The sequence below is a fragment of the Dasypus novemcinctus genome, chromosome 9 (genome assembly GCF_030445035.2).
Source record: "Dasypus novemcinctus isolate mDasNov1 chromosome 9, mDasNov1.1.hap2, whole genome shotgun sequence".
NCBI lineage: Eukaryota > Metazoa > Chordata > Mammalia > Cingulata > Dasypodidae > Dasypus > Dasypus novemcinctus.
Genome location: NC_080681.1, coordinates 71,376,604 through 71,390,004, shown reverse-complemented (window position 1 = coordinate 71,390,004; position 13,401 = coordinate 71,376,604).

Sequence of the window (13,401 nt, the reverse complement as noted above, 5' to 3'; positions counted from 1 at the left end):
TTACAGCTGCGCACCAAGTGTTTGCAGGTTTCAATGGGCAGGCCCAATAGGTGACGAAGTGAGGTTGCCGAGAAGTGAAACCTGGCGTGCAGCGTTTTGGCCTGGTTGACTGTATCTCCAGTGGGCTGGGCAGTAGATATGGAAACTGCCCGATCGGCTGTCTCATTCCCCGAAGTGAGGGGGCCGGGCAGGCTGGAGTGACTCCTGATATGTGCAATGTACCAGGGAGCCTGGCGGTGTTCAAGGAGACGTTGCAGGCTGGCAAGGGCTTCGTCGATGGGCGTAGAGCCCGGGAAGAAGGTGGAGAGTGCTAGGACCTGACAGACTTGGAGGGTATATAGACTGTCAGTGAAGATGTTGACTGGCTGAGCCTGGAAGGTATGCAGGGCAAGGCATACAGCCAGTAATTCTCCCACCTGCACAGAATGCGGGTTGATGTGGGTGAAAACCTTGGGCTCTAACACGGCAGGTTGGTAAACAACCATGGCGAATTTGGTGGTGGAAGCGTCTGTGAACACAGTGGTGACAAACGGGATAGGATTGGAAGTAGGGAAGGGGTGGAAGGGGCTCTGAAAGGGGAGCTTGGTGATTCCTTGAAGTAACTTATGGCTGGGATAGTGATTGTCAAAGTTACCCGAGAACCCTTCTAGTAGGACCTGCATGTCTTCATTGTCTCGTATGAGGAGGTCGGTTTGCTTGGTGTCTAGCGGCCAGATGATGGTGGCAGGTTTGACCTCAAAGGTGTGGATAGCTAGGGTGATTAAGTCCGAGGCTAAGCTGATCCATAACCTGACAGCAGGGCAGATCTTACGCAGCCTGCTCTTGGCTGGATGGAGCCAGAGCAGCGGGCCAGTCTGCCAGAGGACTCCAGTGGGTATACCTCGAGTGGGCAGGATCAAAGCCAGCAAAGGCAGGCTGGGGTCGAATCTGTGCAGGCAGCACTTGTCTAATGCCTTGTTAATGGCCTGAATTGCGGCCCTGGCCTCTGGGGTGAGCCTGATACGCCGTGTTAGGGCGGAGGCTGGGCCCGAGTCTGATTGCAAAAGGGCAAAGAGTGGCTGGAGCTGGGCCGTGGTGACAGGCAGAGTGGAGCGAGCCCAATTAATATTACCACAGAGTTGTTGCAGTTCAGTGAGGGAGAGGCGCTCTGGGACAGCGAGCTGCGGCACTGCTGGTGTGACGTACCTGTCAATTTGGAAGCCCAGAAATGTGAATGGCGGTTCAACCCGGACCTTTTCGGGCTGGATGGTAAGACCTATGTCAGCAAGGTTAGTTCGCAGCATGCCGAGAACTATTTGGAGCTTCTCTGCCTCCTCGCATGCTACGAGGATATCATCCATATAGTGAATAATGCACGCCCAAGGCCATAGCAGCGCGACAGCGCAATCAACATAGCGCTGACAAATGGCAGAGCTGTTGCGCATGCCTTGAGGGAGTACCCTCCACTGGTATCTATCAGAGGCACCTGAATGGTTAGGGACGGCTACCGTGAAGGCGAAGCGCTGGCAGTCCTGCGGATGGAGTGGGATAGAGAAAAAGCAGTCCTTAATGTCAATGGTGGCCACGTGGAAATGGCACGGAACGGCTACGGGGTGTGGGAGGCCAGGTTGGGGTGACCCCATAGGCAAGATATGCTTGTTAATTTCGCGGAGGTCGTGGAGGAGCCGGTACCTGCCAGTGGATTTTTTCTGAATAACAGAAACTGGCAAGTTGTACGGACTTGTGGAAGGTTCAATGTGACCAGCCTTGAGTTGCTCACTTACGAGCGCTCTGAGGGCGGCAAGTTTATGGGAAGGTAAAGGCCACTGCTCCACCCAGATAGGCTCCTCAGTATCCCATTGCAGAGGAGTGGGTGCAGGAGGTGTTAAACGAGCAGTGGCGCAAGTTATTGGGGGGGCTGCGTGGTGATGACAGCTCCACAGGCCTCTAGGACATCTCGGCCCCATAGTATTTGGTCAATGGTGGTCAGGAATAGCGGTTTAAAGGTACCGCGGCGTCCCTCGGAATCTTCCCATTCTATAGGGAGAGAGGCTCGGAGAGAGGGGGATGTGCCAGTGGCCCCGACCACCGAAGGCCCGTCTTGGACTGCCCATTGGGTGGCATAGTGGGCAGGGAAACAGGATACCTCAGCCCCGGAATCGAGCGTGCCTTGGTACCAGCGGTTGTTAATTTTAAAGCTTCGGAGGGGCTTCTCGAGGGAGACGGGCATGGTCCACATTATGGTTTGGAGCCGGGCATCAGCTGGGGGCGTGCCTCTTGGGCGCGGGGCTGAGGCCTGCCCCTGGTGGAGTTTAAAGGCTGCGGCGTGCTGTTAGAGCGGCAGTCTCGGGCCCAGTGATAACCCTTGCCGCAACGGGGGCAGGGTGTGGGAGGCCCCTGGCAGGGTGGCTGCTGAGGTGGAAGTCGGGGGGGGGGGGGAGTGGCCGCAGGAGCAGGCAGCCTGGGTGCCTCAGGGAACTCTCTGGCAAAGTGCCCAGTATTGCCACATTTAAAGCAGCCTGCATTCAGTGCCATGGCGGTCGAAAAGGCCTGTGTGAGCGCGGCAGTATGCATATCTAGGCCACTGCAGGCTAGAACCCAGTCATGAATTGCCTTCTCTCTGATGGGAACAATGGCCTGCTTACAGATGGGGTTGGCGCCTTGCAAGATGAGCTCTCGGGCAAGGGCTGTCTGGGCTTGAGGGTCTGCGACTTTGCGCTCACAGGCTTGGAGGACGCGGGAGACGAAGGCGGAGAAGTCCTCGTCCTTGCCTTGTGTGAGCTTGGTGAAATTGTCAGCTTTAATAGCGGAACATGAGCGAAATGCTCGGAGGGCAATATCGCGCAGCTGAAGCCAGAAGCCGGCCGGGGCGCGCTGGTAGACTACATGGTTGCCGAATTGGCCAGAGCCGGTGAAGGCGTCTGCCGGGATCTGTACGCCGGTTGCGGCGTTGGTTGCAATTTGTTTTTCTGCCTCAGCATGAAAGTGGGCTCTCCAATCTATAAACTGGCCGGGGGTGAGGATACCCCGAGCCAAGGAGGTCCAGTCATAAGGGATGCAGAGGTTTGTGGAAATCTCTTCCAACATCTGCATGGCATATGGGCTCCCCAACCCGTCTTCCTTGACTGCCTTTCTAAGGCATCTAATGTCCTCCGGGTCATGGGGATACCAGGGGAGTGGGCGCTGCAGGGAGGGAGTGACATTCATGGGGAAGCAGGAGACGGGAGGGGGTAGGGTGCTCGGGGGAGCGCCACCGGCTGGTGGGGGCGCCTGTGCTGGGGTGGGAGTGAAAGGCTGGTGCTCATGGTAGAGGGGCACTGAGGGAGGGCCGTCATTGGCGCCCAGGGATTGGGCAGAGGACCAGCCCAGGGGTCTGCGGGGGGGGGGGGGGGGGGGGCGCCCAAGCAGATGCGGGTGCAGGGCCAGCCGGGGCACAAAATGGCCGCTGACTCACAAGATGGCCGACCAGGCGCGCGCGCACCGAAGGCGTCACAAAATGGCTGCTTGGGCTCATAAAATGGCCGACCTGACGCATGCGCGTTGATAGCATCAGAGGGCCAGCCTGCTCTTCCGCCCTCGACAGGGAGGGGCGGGTAGAGGGAGGTCACCGCCCTATGGGGCGGGTCTGGTTCCTCCTCAAACAACTTCCTCTTTTCTGGTGGGGAAGAAGGAGGAAGTTTGCCATCTTGGCGGGGCTTAAGGTTGGTTTGCTTGGGCGGGTCTAGGTTGAGCGCGTTGTTAAGCTGCTCGACAAGAGACTCCGCATCGGAGTCCTGGTCCGAGTCGGAGCCAGACCCGGGGCAAGAGGGAGATGCCTTTTCCTCCTTATCGGGTAACTGAGAGGACAGAACCTGCGACGTGGGGGGGCGAGAGCCCTGGAGGCAGGAGCGTATGGTAATCAGCATAGGCACAAGGCCGGGGGGGGGGGGGGGGGGAAACGCTTCCCTTCGTGCTCCATGGCATTGGTGACCCGGTCGATAAGGCGTTCATAAGTACCGGGGTCCTAAAGGTGGCAAGTTGTGAGCCAAGGGTTAAAAGGAAGGAGAAGGTCCCAATAAACTTGCAGTCGGCAAACTGAAACTTTGCACTTGTGGGTGTCTAAGAGTCTGGCAAGAGCACGAACTTGGGGCGCTTGGCGAGATGACAGCCTACCGCCTATTTTAGGCCTAGGGAGCCGGAAGGGTTGGGGCCCTACCTAGCGAGCACGGCGATCGGGTAGCAGTGGCTACTGGGGGTCTCAGACAGGGTGGCGAGCAGGAGGCACCCTACTCAGCGGTAAAGGAAAATGGCGACGACAAAGGCAATGAGAAGGGAGGTAAGGAGGCAGAGAAAGACGGCGGTCGGAGCAGTCAAGCGCAAAAGTGAGGGGCAGTAGTGGTGTAATATGGCGAGGATGGCAAGGAGGATGATCGGGAGAAGGAGAAAGACGGGGAAAAGGGAAAGAAGAGCAGGGTTCATGGGCAGGGAGGGGCCAGCAAGTTATGGAGCGAGGCGGAGTAGGGCCTTACCCGTTCACGGCGGGCAGTGCCCCACGTGGAGCGCCAGTTGTGGTTGGTACGTCCTGTTGCGGTTGGTACGTCCTGTCCGGTGGACGATGGGGCAGGAGAGGCCTAGGCTCCTGCGGGGGCTCGCAGGCGTGGAGGGCGCGCGGCGGAGAAACCACCACGGAGACGAGGTGAGCACGCAGGTCTAATTTATTAAGGGAAGTACATGTGTTTATATAGGGTTATGGGGGAGTGAGCAGGGGACTGATTGGCTGTGGCCAAAGGGGGATTGGATTGGCGGTGGCGAGCAGTTGGTGGGGGGAAGAGGCAGATTCTAGGTTGGTGAAGGGGCGGCACCGGCGGGAAAGGGGAACGCGGCTGGGAGTGATTGGTAGGGACTAGTTCCTTGCCTTTTATGGTGCGGCTTGTGCTGTGGCTTGACAGTGTGGGAGGGGGGATGTGAGCGTAGGCAGCTTCTGCTGGCTATCAGAAAGCCGATGTCGGTTGCCTGGGCGGGGCCGAGGGCAGTGTGCCCATTCCATGGCTGAGGGCAGTTCACCCGTTCCAGCCGCCCTACACCCGAGTGGTGGGCTGCACATATCCCCCACTGGGCGCGGCTATGCTTGCCAGCCAGACTTCAGCCTGCCTCACCTCACTTGTGTTCCCAGTAACATCCTGGGGACACAGTACCATTCTGTGGGTCATGCATGTATTCCTTCATTCAAAACATGAAGTGAAAGAACATTTATTAGGGTCATATTGTGCGCTGGATATTTGTACCAGGATGTGAAATGGGTTTATTTCTTTCTCAGTTTCAGCTGGATTTCCAGTTCATAAAAGTCAAAGAATGTGTGCCCAATGCTCATTAAGCCCACATTTCAAAAGCAGGTACTTGAAATCATGGGAATTAGGACTTGCCATGAGGGATGATTTTGTGATGCTATGCCCAACCTGAGCACATTTCTCTAAGAACACAGGATGTTGCCCTGTCACTTCACTGCTTATAAGCCCCACAACCTCCTATTTAATTTAAATTAATTTTATTTTTTAAAGATTTATTTATTTATTTCTCTCCCCTCCCCCCACACCCTGGTTGTCTGTTCTCTGTGTCTATTTGCTGCGTCATCTTCTTTGTCCACTTCTGTTGTTGTCAGCGGGATGGGAATCTGTGTTTCTTTTTGTTGTTGCATCATCTTGTTGTGTCAGCTCTCTGTGTGTGTGGCGCCATTCCTGGGCAGGCTGTGCTTTCTTTCACGCTGGGCGGCTCTCCTTATGGGGCGCACTCCTTGCGCGTGCGGCTCCCCTGTGTGGGGGACACCCCTGCGTGGCAGGGCATTCCTTGCGTGCATCAGCACTGCGCATGGGCCAGCTGCACACGGGTCAAGGAGGCCCAGGGTTTGAACCACAGACCTCCCATGTGGTAGATGGATGCCCTAACCACTGGGCCAAGTCCGCTGCCTGCTCAATTTTAAATTTAAACAGTACTGTGATTCTTTATGTCTTTGCAGGACAGTGGAGGAGGGAAGATTTACATTTTAGGAATCTTTCTATAAAATGTGTGCCTCTTCTACAATGCCAAAGAAGCTATTATTTTGCTTGCATAATCAGATATCCTTTGAGGCAAGGGACCCTAGAACTTCCCAGATAGATGGATGAATAAGAGAAGTGAAAAAGTGAGTGTAAAGAAATCTCTGTACTTTGAACAGGGAGAGGGTGCATAATTTACAGTTTCAAGACACTTCACAAAAAAGAGAGGTATTTTATGTGGCCAGAAAATTACATTACGTACAGTCTTCTATTTACCCAAGGATTCGGGTTAAATGCAGCCATGCCCTACTTGGTCCTCAGTCCAATTCCATCCATTAGGTCTGGATAAGACCCAGTTCTATTACATTTATTACTCAGGTAGTTATTGAATACTTGCCCATCTAGAAGCATGGAAAATTTGCAGCAAGAATGGAATACAGATGGTTTCAGTATAGGGCTTCATGGTACAGATGAGGAAACTGAGGCATATAATATAATTTGGCCAATTTTCCAGTGATCACCCTCTCCTGCTTGAGTGATCATAAATTTAAAACAATGGAAAACAACGCCATAGACATTGGAAAAGTTCAATGCCTAATTTCATTGTTTATATTAGGATAGCATTTGTGTTATTTTCTGGAGGTACAACTTTCAAGTGGGTTACCATATTGAGAAAACTTCCTTCTATTCCTGTATTTTGGAGTGTTTTCATAAAGAAAAGTTGCTGTATTTTATCAAATGCCTTTTCTGCCTCATCAATTTCTTCTTCAATTTATTAATGTGGTTTATTACACTAATTGATTTTCTTGTGTTGAACCACCCTTGCCTACCTGGGATAAAACCCACTTGATCATGATGTATGATTCTTTTAAATAGCTTTCAGATTCTGTTTGCAAGCATTTTGTTGAGGAATTTTGCATCTATATTCATTAGAGATATTGATCTGTAATTTTCTTTTTTTGTAATATCTTTACATGGTTTTTGTTTAGAGTGATATTGACTTCATAGAATTGTTTGGTAGCATTCTTTCCTGTTCAATTTTTGGAAGAGCTTGAGCAATATTAGTATTAGATTGTATTTGAACGATTCTTAGAATTCACCTATGAAACCATCTGGTCCTGCATTTTTCATCTTTGGGAAGTTTTTGATGACTGTTTCAAGCTCTTCACTTGTGGTTTATTTGTTGATGTCTTCTATTTCTTCTGGGGTCAGTGTAAGTGGTTTGCATGTTTCTAGGACTCTGTCCATCTCTACATTGTCTAGTTTTGGCATACACTTGTTCCTTGTATTCTCTTTGATTTCTCTTATTACTGCTGGGTCATTTGTAATGCCCCTGTCTCAGTTTTTATTTTAATTATTTGTATCTTCTCTCCCATTTTCTTTGACAGTAGCTAAGCATTTGTTAATTAGTTGATCTTCTCAAAGAACCAACTTTTGACTTTGTTGATTCCTCTATTGTTCCCCCCCCCTTTCATTTATTTCTGCTCTGATCTTTATTATTTCTTTCCTGCAGCCTGTTTTGGAATTAATTTTCTTTCTTTTTCTAGTTCCTCCAGGGGTGCAGTTAGATCTTCGATTTTCTTTCTTCTTTTTTAGTGTAAACAGTGAGAGCTATAAATTTCCCTTTCATCACTGCTTTTGCACTGCCTCATAGGCTTAGATATGTTGTGTTCTCATTTAAATTCATCTCAAAATATTTGCTGAATTCTCTTGCAATTTCTTCTTTGACCCGCAGATTATTTAACAGTGTGTTGTTTAAGCTCATCACATGTTTATGAATTTTCCCCTCTTCCATTCATTACTGATTTTCAGCTCATTCCATTATGATCAAATAAAGTGTTTTGTATAATTTCAATCTTTTTAATTTATTGAGTCTTGTGATCCAAGATATTGTCTGTCCAGGAGAAGGATCCATGAACACTTGAAAAGAAAGTATATCTTGCTTTTTGGGATGCAATGCTCTATAGATGATGGCTGGGTCTAGTTCATTTATCATATTATTCAAGTTCTCTGTTTATTCATCATCTGTCCAGATGTTCTATCCACCATTGAGAGTGGTGTATTGAAGTTGGCAATTATTATTTTAGAGGTATCTATTTCTTTCTTCAGTTTTCCCAATGTGTTCCATATGTATCTTGGGGTACTCAGGACAGGTGCATAAATGTTTAGTATAATATTTATTTCTTCTTGGTGAATTGCCCCTTTTGTTAATATACAATGGCTTTATTCATCCCGTATAATAGTTTTGCATTTGAAATATATTTTGTCCGATATTAATATTGCCACTCCAGCTCTTTTTTGGTTACTATTTGCATGGAATATCTTTTTCCAAACTTTCGCTTAAAAAAAAAAAAGATTTATTTATTCCCCTCCCCCCCTCATTGTTTGTGCTTATTGTCTGCTCATCTTTCTTTAGGAGGCACTGGGAACCAAACCCAGGACCTCCCATGTGGGAGAGGGGTGCTCAATCACTTGAGCCACTTCAACTCCCTGCTTTGTTGTGCATCTCACGTTGTCTTTCCTCTCTGAGTCTCTTTGTTGTATCATCTTGTTGTGTCAACTCATCGTGCCTGCCCACTGTACCAGGTCACTTTCTCCAGGAGGCCCTGGGAACTGAACCTGGGACCTCCCATGTGATAGGTAGGAGCCCAATTGCTTGAGTCACATCTGCTTCCCACTAATTGTTAACTTTTAACCTGAGTTTGTACATATATCTGAGACAGGTCTCTTGTAGACAATGTATAGATGGCCATATTTTTTAATCCATTCTATCAATCTATGTCTTTTGATTGGGGGTTTCAATCTATATACATTCTATGTTATTACTGTAAAGGCATTTCTTTCTTTTGTCCTTCTGCTCAATGTAGTCATATTGTTTTATTGTCTGTCTTCTTATCCTTTATTTTACCCTTCCTTATAATCTTCATTTCTAAATGCATCTCGAAATTTCTTGCCCTTGTTTTGTGCTTTCAGGTTGTAGCACTACCTTTAGTACGTCTTATAATTCTGTTCTTTTGGTAATGTACTCTACCAGTTTTTGTTTATCTGTGAAGACTTTGATCTCACACTCATTTTTGAAGGACAGCTTTGCTGGATACAGAAAATCTTGGCTGGCAGTTTTTCTCTTTCAGTACCTTAAATACATCATACCACATTCTCCTCTCCATGGTTTCTCGTGAGAGATCAGTACTTAATTTTATCTAGGTTCCCTTGTATGTGTTCCTTTGCTTTTATCTTTCTGCTTTCAGAATCTTCTCTTTATGTCTGATACATGTCATTCTGAATAGTAGGTGCCTTGGGGGTAGTTCTATTTGGATTTATTGTTTGTGTGTGTTGTCCTTATTGGATATTGATCTTTATGTCTTTCATAAGGGTTGGGAAGTTTTGGTTATTATTTCCTCAAATATTCTTTCTGCCCCTTTTCCATTCTCTCTTCATTCTGGGACCTTGATAATTCAAATGTTTGTGTGTTTTACATTGTTATCCAATTCCCTCAGAATCTGTTTCAGTTTTTTCATTCTCTTCTCTTTCTGTTCTCCCATCTTTTCCAATTCAGATGTTCTATCTTCAAAATCAGTAATTCTGCCTTTGAGCAATTAAAATCTGCACTTACATGCCTCTAATGTATTTTTAAACTTATCCATCATGTCTTTCATTCTCCTAAGTTCTATTACTTTTCTTTGCAGGCTTTCAAATTGTTTTTTATGTTTTCCCGTGTCTTCTTAATAATTTTCATTTCTTTAGTCATATTTTCTTTAAATTCTTTGCAGTGATTTAGGAGAGTTCTGTAAATATCACTGAATATTTGTCTTAAATCCTATATCTCTTCAGGATATTTGGTTATTTCTTTTGGGTGGGCCATCTTCCTGTTTCATACTATGGCTTGTAATTTTTCACTGATGTCTTTGCATCTGAATATGTTGGTGAATTTAATCCGATGGCAATTTCTCTCTCTTGCCTATTGTTTTGTTTTCTACCAATATTTGGTTCAAATTATTCTAAGTCTTTAAAATTGCCCAGGTTAAGTTATCAAAATTAGGCCAGGGACTCACTAATGGTGTGCAGATTTTCTCCCAAGGGTAGAAACAAAGAGTTAACTGAGAACAGTTTTGTCCATTCAATTTCCAGAACTACCAGCAGATTTTGCCTGTCAGTGAACCTTTCCAAGGTGATGTTTCAGTCTCAGCTTTCCTGTGTTCCTGTGTTCAATCTCCAGAGCAGAGATTCAAAGCAGGCTCTGCTTGCTGAATTTACTGAAACAAAGCCCCATAACTCCCCCTCCCTTTTCCCTTGAAACAGCTAATGTCTGTTCCCCTCAGTCAGCTGCCATGAGCCAGGGATTTTACCCAGTTTAATATCTTGGGGGTGTGGGAGGGCAGCCTTTCCCAGCCAACATGGGGGCTTGGTAACAAATGTTTGTTGTTTTGGGTTCTTCTGCTCTCTGTCCCTCACCCTCTGGGAGTTGTGTACCACTGCCCTGGTCTGCTGTTCCGCAAAGCAGTTCCCTCACACAGCGTTTGGCTCTTTCTCTGTTGTTTTTGTGAGAATATTGAGCTTTGCCTGTTACTCTGACATCATCTTCTGACAATTCCTTCTATATGTATGATTTTATACATATATAGTTGCCATGAAGGAAAATAAAAAGGTGCATAAGGGAATAGATTGAGGCTGACAGGTGATGTGACAGACAGCATTTCCTGGTAAGACTGTTCTGAGGCAGTGGCATTTGTGCAGCACCTTAATGAAGTGAGCAGTTGGGCCATACAGGTTTATAGAGGAAGAGCATTGCAGGCAGAGGGAACAGCACAGGCAAAGGCTAGAACAGGAACATACTCGATGTGATCATGGAGGCCAGTGGGGCTGGAAAGTAGAGAGTGAAATGGCCACAAGATAGGAAAGGAGGTAATGAGAGAGGCAGGGGCAAGCGTGTGTGAAGGCTTAGAGACCCCGGTAGTGATGTCGACCTTTTTTCTGAGTGCAATGGGAAGCCATCGGAGGGCTGAGAGCCAAAGAGTGAAATGATCTGATTAAATAGTTAAATGCTCAATCTGGCAGCTCTGCATAAAATAGACCGGGAAAAGGGTTAAGAATTAAATCAGGAAAACTATTGGAGGCAACTGCAGATAAATACTGTTAGGGGTGTGTTCTAAGATGGTAAGCATTTGGGGTGTTGAGAAGTGGCTGAGACTGGATGCTCTCCCAGAGGGATGAGCAGAGCAGTGAGAGAGGAAAAGAGTCATCAAGGGTGATTCCCAGGTATAAGCCTAAACAAATAATAGATGGAAGCAAGATGATTTGTCTTGAGATGTGGTCAAGTGACAACTTGTGGTCCCCATGATGGTTTTGCTTTTATCATTTAGCTCTACAATCTCTTTCCATGGATAATGAAATTCCTTCCTGGAGCTTACCAACTGCTCTTTAGAAACTGGGAAAAACTGAAATTGTTTATTTATCATATGATTGAAGACAACAAGAGAGATTGGAATCCTGCCGAAACAATTCAGGTTGCCTCAAGGAATTAGCAATGGTAAGGACACAGAAGTCATTTCCTCTCTTTCATTTTGAAAGGGCAAATGGAGATATTGCTACCATAATAAATTGCCATAAACTTAGTGTATTAAAACATAAATTTGTGCTCATTCAGTTCTGGAGGTCAGAAGCGTGAAATCTGAGTTACTGGACTAAAGCCAAGGTGCCAGCAGGGCTGGTTCCTTCTGCAGCTCTAGCTATAGCTAGCGGGGAGATCTGCTTTCTTGCCTTTTCCAGCTCCTAGAGGCTGCCTGGAGTACTTGGCATGTGGCCGCTTTCCCCAACTTCAAAGCCAGCACCATAGCATCTCTCTGACCTCTGCCTCTCTCCTTACAGCTTTTCTTTCTCCCTTTTGACTCCTTTTTATAAGAGTTCTTTGATTATGCTGGGCCCACCTTGATAATCCAGGGTAATTTAGCCATTTTATGAGCCTTAGCTTCATATCTGCAAAGTCTCTTTTGCTATTTGAGCTAACATTCACAGGTGGCTGGATTAGGATATGAACATCTTCTGGGATCCTTATTCAGTCTCACTGGGGGGTAAAATAGAGGTATCTTTCAGTGAGTTTAACCCTAGGAGTAGCAATAATTCAGTGTTGGTGTTGCCAGTAAAAAAAATAGGGGTTAAATTGTATTTGGCTTGAGGCCTTGGGAATGCCTAAATGTTGCTTTCTCATGCCCTATTCCCTACTTGCTACCTATATCTAAAGGAGCTATACACAAAGGAAGACTACAATTAAGAATAAAAAATCATTGTTAGTTTATCAGTTGGGCCTGTGGGCAGTTAAATATCCTTTCCTCCAGACCCCAGTGTAGACCACAAGTAAAACTGAGTTGGATGCTAGAGTTTAGCATAAAGACCTTAGTGGAGCTTCCTACCACCCTTTCCCCCCATATCACTTACTTTCCAACATTATAGGCAGAAAAGATGGAGGAAGGTAAAGGGATGTCTACTTTTAACACAGGGACCCCTCCAGTTAATTTACATTCACCCCATATGTGTTGTGACTTTGACTTTTCAGATTAGTGATTCCTGTCTCTGGAATAGGCAGAAAGGTAGATTTAGTTCTACTTCCCCTCTTATTTCATCTTACTGGCATAATATTAATCAAAATATTGTTTTTTCCTCAAAGGAGGAGACTTTACTTCCTACAAGGTGCTCAGGTATGGGACAGCAAAATAAGAGGAATATTGGCTAATTGAAAATTACAGAGGAAGGTTATAAAGATGATGAGATATCATAAGGAATGATTGATGGAGTCAGAGAGGTTTAACCTAGAAAAAATTAATATGAAAAAAATTTAATTGCTACATATTTGAGGAACTCAGTTTATCCTTTCTGATGTCAGTACAAACGTGTTGAGTATTTGCTATGTTCCTTTTGCATCTCAGGCAATTCATGAAGTGATCTTACAAGGGCATATTGCTATTTTCATTTTGAAAAGGAGGAAACTGAAGCACAGAGAGTTTAAGTAGCTTTCTCTGAAACATAATGTGGTAAATGATGTGGCTGATATTAAAACTCAAGTCTGTCTTATATAAGCTATTCTCTTTCTACTACAATTATAACTTTTCCCAAAATATAAGCTAAAAATGTCCATCTCAATTTTTATCCCTCCAATGTCAGAAGTCCTAGGTATCTTCCATCACCTGGGGCAGGAAAATGCTAAAGATACTGGCATAATACTCCAGTACTGCATATGTCTCCGGATATGCAAAAAGGAGAGCCATTCATCCAGGGGACATTTCCTTCCACGTTTCCTCCTTAGGATAAAGCTCAGTGTTTTGAGGTCCAGCACAAAAAACTAGAAACAAATCAATAAACATTGTTCTTTCTGGAATTCAGGCAATATTGTATCAACTTTCTGTGAAAAAAACCTCAT